This window comes from Danio aesculapii, chromosome 13 (genome assembly GCF_903798145.1).
Source record: "Danio aesculapii chromosome 13, fDanAes4.1, whole genome shotgun sequence".
Taxonomy (NCBI): Eukaryota; Metazoa; Chordata; class Actinopteri; order Cypriniformes; family Danionidae; genus Danio; species Danio aesculapii.
In genome coordinates, this window is record NC_079447.1 from 8,250,945 (window position 1) to 8,263,605 (window position 12,661).

Below are 12,661 nucleotides of genomic sequence, written 5' to 3' on the forward strand. Positions count from 1 at the left end.
GGCGATTCGCCATGAAACAGGAAGTTGTTATAACTCAGTCATGTATTGTCAGATCTGCCTCAATTCACACATTTGATAAGAGTCCTGACCTGAACACGTTTACATGCCAATGTCCAATTATAGTTATAGTGCCACCTGCTGGCAACAGGAAGTGACATATTTTACAGTGTAACAAAACTCCTCCTACAAATGTTATCTCATCGAATCCATGTTCCATTAGTTTGGTCCAAAGGCCTTTGTGATGGTAAATTATGAAGATCTAGAGTTTTCGCCGAAGGGCGTGTTCATGGCGGACTGACACAGTTCAGCGCTTCGCCACAGAGGAGGAAGTACTTTTAACTCAGCCACACAATGTCTGACCTGCCTGAAAATTCACAAGTTTAACAAGATTCCTCTCCTGAAGACATCTACATGCTAATATTGAGTCACAGTCATAGCGCCACCTGCTGACAGACAGAAGTCTGGCATAGATTGGTGATTTCTGAGGTTTTTTGATATATATCAGCTTAAATTATTTTTGTCTGCTGTTCTATGACATCCTTAGGCCACCGGGAGGCGGTGAGCCCGGGTGCGAGGTCCCTTTCATCGCTGCTTGCATGAATTAAATTGTAATTGACTGGCGCAATAGATGATTATTTTTTAATAACAGGGAAAACAGCTTAAAACTGTGAATATTTCACTTTTATTTTATTTAGGCTAGATTATTATTTTATTTGACAATCCAGTTTGTTTCGGCACTGAAACATATAGCGGACTGGTTTTGAAGCACTTCACCTCCAATGTTATTCCTTTTATCTAGTAGATAACTGACCAACAAAAAATATATATATATATAGAAACAAATTATGTCATAACGAATGTCCTTAATTAATGTAGCCTTTGACAGCAAGCATCAGTGTTTCTTGAGATTGAATTAAGTATAGGGGATGATGAGGCAGGGCGGTGTAAGATATGTGAGTAACTTAAAATCCTGCAGGCGCCCGTGGACTTATAAGTGGTTGTAGAAGTCCATCTATTAGCATAATGACGAAACTAACAGCATGGTCGAAGGTTAAATGCATGTAAGCCTTTTCTAATGCTTCTGAAAAGAATTTTGTTATTTATTAGAATTTATTTATATTCAGGGTTTTTTTAGCTCCGAATTTAATCTGACTCCTAAAATTTAGACTGTATTTTTAATTGTAAGAACGGATCACATTCATCATTTATGACTTAATTTAGAGTTTTGATTTATATCTGATCCTTTACTCTTCAGTAATACGTTCATTAGGGACCAAATGCCGCTTAGAGTTTCACGTGTCTTCTCACGGACATTATTTCGACACTCTGCAGTTAGTCAGAGGATGTAAGGTTAGCTAATACTTAAATAGTCTGCTTGCCAACTGCTCACTCTTTCTAAAAAGTAGATTTAGCCACATCCAGACAACTTGCTAATTTCAGCAATTAGATGATTAAAGATCTCCATGCTGTCGTGCCACACTGCTCCCTACAGTCAAATGTGCCTTAGGATCAACTCTAATTATGTCTAATTATAAAGGTAGCGCAAGACTCCTCTTAATCTACTGGATTTAAAAAGATTTCAGGAGATTTCAGAATGAATCAAAACTTAACATTTTATTTGTCAGGTAACATTGTATTATGCCAATTACATAAAACAATCAGAAAGCCAATTCAGAGATGATACTGTAAAAATACAACATCCATTACTCAAAGATAAATCAAAGAGAGATGCATGCCTGACCAGAGAAGTACGTTGCAGCATAAGTCTCAGAGATGCTGCAACGGTGTGTCTTGGCTACAAGATCCCAATGACCCATATCACATCTTTACCTTGTATACTCAACTCAGAACAAACAGCCATAAATTCAAGACAATAGAAGCGTCACCGAGACCCTTGCCTGGTGAATTTGAGGTGTTAATCTTCTCTAGAGGGGGAGGAGTATCTGGCAGAGATTTTATCAAAGCCAAAAACCAAATCAACATATTCAAGTGAAATATTACAGTGAAATTAAGACCACTTTACCAATCACACAGAGACATTTAAAATTATACCAAAGATGAATATAAGGCTACAAGATACACTATATTAAAACCTTGGACATTTTATCTGAAATGTGCTATGAACTTAGGTCAAGAAGGGGGGCTTGAGGTGAAAGGAGAAGGGTGAACTTTCTCGCATTCCCCCCAGGTGAGGTGTAAGCTCTGTATTTCCAGCCCATGTTTGCATTGTCATCTGTGATTTGAATGGAACAGTTGAACAGCTGGTTTCCTGATCTTTTTCTCAGATCAGAAAGTCTATTGCTGTATTGCATAGCAATTCTTATGGTCTCATGAAATTCCATAACAGTTCTCAGGGTCTGATATTGTGGAGCCTTACATGGTGCATTGTGCATAACCAGTTGGCTCATCATTTATAGATGTCACTATTTGAAAAGTTGACCAGAAGTTAGCCTTTCCTCTAGCTTTTTTCACAGTTTTAAGTTGGCCATTGCCAATTTTTCTCTTTATGTTCTCCATTGCACGAGGCTGGAAATCTCTATGCGCAAGGCATCACTGGTGCTTCCAGACCGCATGCATTAGATCTTATTAAAGCAGGCCCGAAGCCTGATATGTGAGCTAGCTATGACATGAAAATTGGCCCGAAGCCCAGCCTATAGGGTCATAAAGTCAGGCACCCACAGACTCGGGCTCAAATGCAGGGCTCTACAGTCGAATGCTTCATTCTGATTGGCTGATGAACACTGTTTATTTCCAGGGAGCTACACACATGAAGTAGTTCCAGGTTTTGAACTACATTAAGATAAACACTATGCCAAAACAGAAAAGATGTGTATGGCTTTAGTACACAGCTTCCAGCCAATCAGTGTTAAGAATAATCTAAATTATTTACACTGATTTGAATTGCTTTAATACAAATCCTCTGCTTTAGATGGAAGCTAATCTGCTCTCATAACAAGAGCAACATGGTCATTTGTTTTGAAGCTTTAGGCATGCAGAGCAATAAATCTCAGTGTTTCACAAACACAGACAAAACAGTGGCACAATTTATGATCTCTCAACTGCAAGTTATTTTGAGTTAAGACAGCTCAACTGTACAGTTTAGGCTAGACTAGACTTCGGCCTTGTATGTGAGGCTATGTGTGGGTTTTTGTGGGTACAAACAGTCCTTTTGTCTGGTTAGTGGGATGTTGTCCATGTCATATTGCATTCATTTTTTCCCCAGGGGCAGTTTCGAATGAGCATCCTGTTTAAAACACTAGTTGCATTAGGCGTGTTTCCTGAAATGCTTCTTTAAATGCTTCATGCAGGATTCTTGAAAATCCCCAAACAGTTCGTACTTCCTCTCCAAATCATTTGCAGCATTCACATAGTATCTGTTTAAGCCCTTAACTGTTGCCTCCGCATTTTGAACATAGACATTGCTTTCTGATCTTCAATGCTTTTCACTTACAGTTAAAGTCAGAATTTTTAGCCCCCCTGTTTTATTTTTTCCCCCAATTTCTGTTTAACGAAGATTTAACACATTTCTAAACATAATAGTTTTAATAACTCATTTCTAATAACTGATTTCTTTTATCTTTGCCATGATGACAGTAAATAATATTTTACTAGATGTTTTTTTCAAGATACTAGTATTCAGCTTAAAGTGACATTTAAAGGCTTAACTAGGGTAATTAGGTTAACTAGGCAGGTTAGGGTAATTAGCCAAGTGATTGTATAACGATGGTTTGTTCTGTAGACTATCGAAAAAATACAGCTTAAAGGGGCTAATAATTTTGATCTTAAAATGGTGTTAAAAAATTTTTTAAAAATTAAAAAACTGCTTTTATTCTAGCCGAAATAAAACTTTCTCCAGAAGAAAAAAATATTATCAGACATACTGTGAAAATTTCTTTGCTCTGTTAAACATCATTTAAGAAATATTTTAAAAAGAAACCAAAATTTAAAGGGGGGCTAATAATTCTCACTTCAACTGTACTTACTCCCAGGGCCATTTATATCAAAGTTGATATTTAGCCACACCATGTTGGTGTTTCATAACATCTAGCTTTTACGAGGTGGGTCGTCAGCCTAACACTCAACCCCTAACCTAGAGGGCCAGGACATACACTTATACACTATGGACAATTTAGCCTGCCCAATTCACCTAAAGTGCATGTCTTTGGACTGTGGGGAAAGCCAGAGCATCCGGTCGAAACCCACGCAAAGACTAGGAGAACATGCAAACCCACATAGACTTGCCAACTGACCCAGCCGGGGCTCCAACCAGCGACCTTCTTGCTGTGAGACAACAGTGCTACCCACTGTGCCACCATGCCCTTTAAAGCTTTAGTGCAGTGTTTCCCAACCCTGTTCCTGGAGGCACACCAACAGTACATATTTTGGGTGTCTCCCTTTTCTGACCCATTAACTTCAGGTGTTGGAGTCTCCTCTGATGTTATAAGTTGATTTAGGTGTGTTTGATTAGGGAGAGATTGAAAATGTGTACTGTTGGTGTGCCTTCAGGAACAGGGTTGGGAAACACTGCTTTAGTGCATAGATTTAAGCATTGGCCCTAAATTAAAAAAAATTAAGACTGAGCTTTAATTTAGTTTACTTAAGTTCAAAAAGTGAAACAAAACAAAGTTATGTGCCTTTTACATTTAAGAAAATAATAAAACAATAAATGTATAGTTTAATTTTTTATATAAAATATATCTTTTACAAAGCCTGTTTTAGCTCAAATGTGACAGAAAATCAAAGCTTAATACCTGAACAATTTATATTCCAAATTTGAAGTTGATCTCTCAAAAAACGAACTTTCAGTAAGATTTGTTTGGCTGCAGTACCAAACGTGACCACATACAGTGTCCATTGGTGACTATATGAGGGCGCCCCCTATTTCTGTGCATATTTTAAGGAATACAAATCATATTTTTTCATACTTTTCACAATATTTGTGAATTAGGCATTGAATTCTGAAGTATTCTGGACAGTTTGGTGATATTTGATATGAATTTAGCCTTTAAAAAAACATTTAAAAAATGTACATGTGGATTGCTGTAGCAAAGTAATGCTTTACAACTCTGAGTATCCTTGTCACTAAAAAAACTATTGCTCAGTAATCTATCAAAAATCAGTCACCAGATTTGGAAACTAGAAATGTCAAGCTTTCAAGTGATATATAATTTATAATTTGACTATCACATTATGGTTTAAATATGTAACCGCAAATGGTCTCACAGGTTGAAAGGTGACGGTAAATCTATTGTGATCTATTACTCTTCCTAAATAATGAAAGACAAAAAAATAAATAAATAACAACAGTAAAATGTCTTTAGAAGACTTTTTCAACAGTATATAGTCAAGTCATGATTAGATTAGAATTTAATTGCATTATAGTTAAGTAAACTTATGCTTCTCGCTATAGGGTTAGTATCTAATGCAGTGTTTCCCAACCCTGTTCCTGAAGGCACACCAACAGTACACATTTTCAACCTCTCCCTAATCAAACACACCTGAATCAACTTATCATAACATCAGAAGAGACTCCAACACCTGAAGTTAATGGGTCAGAAAAGGGAGACATCCAAAATATGTACTGTTGGTGTGCCTCCAGGAAGAGGGTTGGGAAACACTGATCTAATGAATGAGTACTAAAGACGTTTAAAAATATGCTTTGAACTAAAAAATAAGAACTATTTGCTAATGAAAAATACACAAATCTACTTAGGCAGGGCAAGTTTATTTATATTGAACATTTCATACACAATGGTTATTCAAAGTGCTGTACGTTCACAATAATAAAAGAAACATAAAATACAAAAATATCTTCCTTTCTTGACAGAAAGGTTGCTGCTGTCTTAAAAATAAGTACTAGTTGCATGCAAATATATAATAGTCTGTTTCAGTTTTGTTTTAATTTTACTGGAACTTCAAATCTACATTGTCAGAAGCGCAATGAAAATAAAGATGAATTGAAAACATTAAATGTAAAAACTGCTTGCCATAAGTATTCGCTCTTGGAATAACTTACACATTGTTACATTGTGACTTAAGCTTATATTGTCAGCCTTAAACAATTGGCTAGGAATGCAAGTTTAAGCGTGACTTATTGTTTACAACTTTCCAATGTCAGATAGCATTTCCACTGAGGAACATTATAAGGAAATTGGCAGCATTGCATTTTAAAGCTTTTTTTCCAAATAAGCTTCTGTTACAGAGCAGTAGGTGTAATACTACTCCTATTATGTAACAAAACAAGCTTTGTTTGTTAAAACCGAAAACCGCATCAGATATGTTGAGTACTGAGAATTGTTTGGTGATTTCAGCTGACTAAGGTAGACGAAGCAGATTTGTCAGCAGCAGATCCTTTCCTCCCATGCAAAACGTTTTGATGAGTCAGAAATGGCTGATTCCTATATTTTAGATGTGTGGATCAGGGCTTAAAGGGATAGTTCACTCAATTTTTAAATTCTGTCATTTACTCACCATACACTCATTTAAAACCAGTTTGCTTTTTTGATGCAAAATTAAGTTAAACAGTTATTTCTTAGGCCGATTAAGAAACTTGAATAGGCATAGGCTACTAGAAAATCTGCTCTAAATGTAAAAGGAAAAAATGATTAAATACTTTTGAAAGTGTAAATCCTGCAGCTCACAGCAAATGTGGAAAGTTACTACACATTTTAGCTAATTTTGCTCAGATGGTGTCATCACTTTGCTGTGCCGTCAGCCAATCATTGCGTTGCTGATCATGATTTCGAGGATCGACAGATCTGTCCTTCACAACACACGCAGCGATCTCAGATCAGTTCATCCAGACATTTTTATCTGATTCATGAACTTCGTGAACCAAATTAGCCAGAGATCAGTTATCAAGATTAGAAGATCCAGGATATGTCAAATCGCCCTAGATCATTTAAGCGAGGTATGAAGAATGGACCTCCTGTCTCTGAATGGATCGTTTAGGAACAAAATGCTCCAGCTTTCGGTTGGCAAAAAAATGTTTGTTGGCTGATAGTGGGAAAACAATCTAGTAGTGTTCATCCAATTGGACTCACAAGTAGGCATGGGACGATAACTGTTTTCAAGCGCGGTTTGGAAAAGTCAAGGTTTTAAAACCGCCAAAATTTTCTGTAATACCAGCCTGATCTCACGAGAAAACGCAAGTATTTTACGTTTTGACAGTTTAGTGGCTAATTCGTACGAGTTCAGTCGTATGAAATTGTACGATTTTAAAAAGGAGGCGTGGCACCTAACCCCACCCCTAAACCCAACCGTCATTGGCGGATGAGCAAATCGTACTAAATTGTAGCCACTAAATCAAAAAGTTACGAATTGCCGTGAGATTGTGTTGAGAATACTGCTCCTTAGGTACAGTATATGTAAGATTTTTTATTTTTATTTACATTTTTTTAATTATTATTTTTTTAGGACAACAGTATCTCCAGCAGAAAACATATTTAAAGATGTCGTTTTAAATTGTAGAGAAATCTGTGTTTTTGAAACTATAAGGACAGCAGAAATCAGTGATTCATTTCAATTATTTAGCCTGACCATGTTTACTGCTCCAAAATATTATAAATCTTTAAAAAAATAAAATATATTGTTTTCAAAGGGGGAAAAGGTTGTTGTTTTTTACCCAGAGATTTAAAAAGAATATATTTTAGAGCAGTAATCACAATACCTTGATACCGTGAAATATGATATTTTTATCCAAGGTTATCATACCATCAGAATCTTATACCGGCCCATGCCTACTCACAAGTGACTTATGTCAGCTCAAGACAACATTTTGACATTACTGTACACAAGAAATGTCACACACTGCAAAAAATGCTGGGATCCACATAACCGTTAATTTGTGTTTAGGCAACATGGAGAAATTAAGCTACAAATTTAAGTGGATTGAACATAAAACAATTAAGTTGTCCCAAAAACAACTTAAAAAAATTTTTTTAATGGAGACAACATGTTCAGCAAGCCAAGTCAGTATAGTCTGTAAGCTTTTCCATCTTGATCTCACTCATGTTTTCTGACTTTGAATGAACTTTCAGAGTAACTCATGACTTGCATGCAGTCTTGTATTATATATCTATTAAATTAGTTTAAAATACACTTCAGTATTTGTTTTCACGATAATTGGTTTCATGCAAATTCAACCCAAATCTGGGACAAATATAGACAAACTCAATGGTTGTTTAAATGTTATTACATTTTTTTAAATCCAGTGGTTGTTTTTATCTACTGTACGTTTAATCCAAATTTGTGTCAAAAAAAAGTCAGGATTTACTTATTTTTTTTAGCTACTAGTATAATATTTTTCCATTAAGTACTCCATTTATTAGCTACTAGTTCTTGTTTTTTAGATGGTACATTTCAGAAAGATACCACTATTGAATCCTTGCATACTAGCACTTATTAGATACCAGTATTTATTAATTAGGTCCTTTTATATACATACTAGTACTTGTTCATACCAGTACATGTTTATTAGAGATGTTATTTATTAGTAAGATTTAGTACTTGCACTCTATACTGTGGCCATTCTGACTATCAAGACTAGCCATATTGTAAAATTAGTGACAAGTTATTAGTAGTAAAAATCCCAAACTACTACTTGCCTCTCAAATAATTCTACCGTCTAACAAATATATGCTAGTTCTACCAAAAGTAATCATTTATTTACTCACCCTCAAGACGTTCTTGGTTTATATGATTCAGACAAACACAGTTGGAGTAGTTTTACATTTATCCTGGCTCTTCCATGCTGTGGCGTTGAGTTGTGGCCGTTTTTTGAAGCTTTTTTCATAAACTGAAGCTTCCTTTGACTCAAAGTGTAACTCGTGACGTTTAGATTAGTATTGAACACGTCATGTTATTTCCATGGGAATAATGATTCTAAAGGAGCTGCTGACATGGAATTGCTAAAACCCCAAACAAAACAATCTTAAAAATAAAACATAACAAATTAAAACATTTAGTTCTGTGTAATGACATTGGAATGACATAAGGAGAAAGTGCTGAACTACTGAAATGTATTTAATACTTTATATAAAAGGCTTTTTTGGTGAAGGCAGCTTAAAGACGCCTCTTATATGGAGAATGAAGGCAAATGAATTGTTCAGGTGTGAGTTTTTTCACAGACATCAACAGAGTGTAAAAATCTTGATGGTTCTGTGGTTTTTGTCTATCAAATCTGAGCTTTCATTTGTATTCTCTATTGGATTTAAGTCAGGTGATTGTCTGGGCCATTTTACAGCTTGATTTTCTTTCTCTGAAGGCATTTGAGAGTTTCCTTGGCTGTGTTTTGGATTATTGTCTTGCTGAAATGTCCACCCTGGTTTCATCTTCATCCTTCTGCTAATGTAGATGTCGGACTGAAGCAGCTGATATTCATGTACACTGAGGAACTGACGATGACAAACATATTATTTATAGATGCTTTTTTGCTGTTATCTTGACCATGGTTTCCCTGCAAGATCAGACTGTGTTGTCTTAATGATAGTTTTCTGGCTAAAGAACGAATAAATAAATAAAAGACATGATACAGTACATTACTCTTCTGCTTTGAATGTGTCATATGTCACAGTTCAGCCAAGAAGTTGTCAAGAACGTGCATTCGGCAGCAGAATTATGTGATTTTTAAATATTGTTGTTACAAAAAACACATCAATTCGCTCCACAGGACATGCATTAACCTCCTGGTGGTGTTTAGACTAGTTTTACCAAGGAATTTTTGTGCTTTCGGAAACTTCAAAACAGGGACACTATTATACACTGTAAATAAAATTATTGCTACCCTAAATGTTTTAGTTGAATCAAATGAACTTTTCTAGTCGTCTAAACATCAATCGAACTGACTAAAAATATAAATTCAATTCAATTCATCTTTATTTGTATAGCGCTTTTACAATGTAGATTGTGTCAAAGCAGCTTCACATAGAGGATCATAGTAAATAGAACCAGTGTAGTTCAGTTTGTAGTGTTTAAGTTCAGTTCAGTTTAGCTCAGTTCAGTGTGGTTTAATAATCACTACTGAGAGTCCAAATACTGAAGAGCAAATCCAACGATGCGCAGCTCTACAGATCCCGAACCATGCAAGCCAGTGGTGACAGAGGAGAGGGAAAAAAAACTTCACTAAAGGCGGAAGTGAAGAAAAAAAACCTTGAGAGAAACCAGATTCAGTTGGGCACAATCATTTTAATTTCTCCGCTGGCCGAACGTCTTGTGCAGAGCTGCAGTCTCAGTGGTGGAATAAATTTTGTATAACTTAAACAATGCTGCTGAAACCTGATTAACTTATTAAAATAAGTTAAAGCAATGTAAAAATATGGTTTAATTTTTGTCATTACATTTTTACAGTGTACAGTGTAATAGTTTTAGTTTAAAAAGCCTTGCATTCGCTTCATGCCAAATTGGCAAGAGTATAATAGATTGCTCAGGCTGTGCCGTCAATGATGCTGATGAAATTCTGCAGAAGATCTGATGTAATTGTTAAACTTGCTGACCTTTAATTGTAAAAATAAAGAACGAAAGCCCATGATGTCACATCCAAGATCATGTTCAATCCTTGAAACAGTCACAGGAAATTCCTCCAATTCATTACAGAACTACACAAGAATGATCCATCTACATATTAGAATGATTCTGAATGACTATAGAGTGACTATAGAGGGGAAATGATGTTACAATTTCAAATTAATAAATGACATTTTAAAATATATATTCATTTATAATACTGTTGATGAACTGTAGTGATGTTTCACAGTTTAGAAATCTGGAATAAATGCAGCGTTGATGAGCATGAGACTTCGAAGACATTTAAAAGAAGATTGGTCATTATTAAAAAAAGTAAACTATTTATTATTTAATTATTAGCCTGTAAGCTTTTCCATCCTCATCTCACTCATATATTTACTGGCCGAGACTTTGAAGGAACTTTCAGAGTCCTTTCAGTTCATTGGAAGGAAAACTCATGACTTGCATGCAGTCTTGTATGATATATGTATTAAATTATAGTTTAAAATACACTTCAGGGTAATTTTTTAATGCAATTTCAACCCAAATCTGCGACAGATATAAACTACTTTATTTAACCCAGTACTTGGGTTAAAATTGTATTTATTTATTTTAATCCAGTGGTTATTTCATCCATATTTAATCCAAATTTGTGTTGAATAAAGCCTGTAAAATCTGATTTTTTTAAAAGCCTTCAGCTGCGTCATTTCATTAAATCTTTGTCTGATAAGAGTAAACTGAAATTTGAACTCACAGCCATGGAGCAAATTGTAATGAGCAGTTTTTTTCCCCAAGGAACTAATAAACAAAGCTCTGTCTAACTCATGTACTTCTTCCTTTGAGCGTTTGAAGAGTGTGTGAGAAAAAGATTTAGGTCACGAAATTGAAGATACAGATTGGTCTGAAATATGTAACAGGTGCAAAATAGCTATCCTGCTACAATCGGGCACATCTTGAATCTGAAGAAGATTTACAGAAACTCCTCTGATCTTTGTTCAAACTGTGAAAAATGCAAAGGGACATTCCTTCACTGTTTCTGGTATCGTGATGAAATAATCTCTTTTTGGAAAAAAATACATCATTTTCTACAAGGACGCTAAGATAAAATTGAGTTTTTCCTCTGGAATTTGATTTGTTATGTGGTGAAGTAGAGAATGTGTTGGACATTTGTTTTTAATTCAATTCAATTCACCTTTATTTGTATAGCGCTTTTACAATGTAGATTGTGTCAAAGCAGCTTCACATTGAAGATCATAGTAAATTGTATTTCAGTTTGTAGTGTTTAAGTTCAGTTGAGCTCAGTTCAGTGTGGTTTAATAATCACTACTGAGAGTCCAAACACTGAAGAGCAAATCCAACGATGCGCAGCTCTACAGATCCCGAACCATGCAAGCCAGTGGTGACAGCGGGGAGGGAAAAAAACTTCACTACTTGGCGAAAGTGAAAAAAAAAAAAACCTTAAGAGAAACCAGGCTCAGTTGGGCACCGCCATTTTAATTTCTCCGCTGGCCAAACGTCTTGTGCAGAGCTGCAGTCTCAGTGGCGGAGGCTGATTTTATTCTTGCTCTATCTGGCAAAGAAATGTATACTTTTATTGTGGTCATCTCCTCAGCTACAATGTGCAATCTCCTCCTTTACATTGTGCTTGTCTTAACTGTGTACGTTATTTCCACTAGAGAAACTCACCTATGACATACATCAAAATTCAGATGACCTTTGGCAGCTATGGACACCTTTTTGGCATTACATCAATAATTTCACCTGATTTTCTATTCTGTGGTTTATATTTTTTGCTCCTAGGCTGACTGTATAATCCTATTGTTTGCATATTTCCCTTTTTTCCTACTATAGCTGAGACTGTATTTGTATGTGCTGATGTATTAAAATAAAAAACAGCCGGCAGCAAAGGATTTTTATTCTTCTTATTCATTACAGAACCACACAAAAATGATCAGTCTACATATTAGAGTGATTCTGAAGGACTATAGAGGGAATAAATAGAAGAATAAATGACATTTTGAGATATATATTCATTTATAAACATGTTGATAAACTGCAGTGATGTTTCATAGTTTAGATTTTTGGGATGAACGCAACGTTGATGAGCATGAGACGTCAAAGTCATTTAAAACAACCCTAAAGGTTGATCAATATAAAA

General features: G+C 35.4%; 1 protein-coding gene across 2 annotated transcripts in view; it reads left to right on the forward strand.

Moving 5' to 3' along the window:
• LOC130240183 (V-set domain-containing T-cell activation inhibitor 1) overlaps nucleotides 1-12,661 on the forward strand; it is a 135,993-nt gene that overhangs the window by 99,011 nt on the left and 24,321 nt on the right. The window lies entirely within an intron of this gene.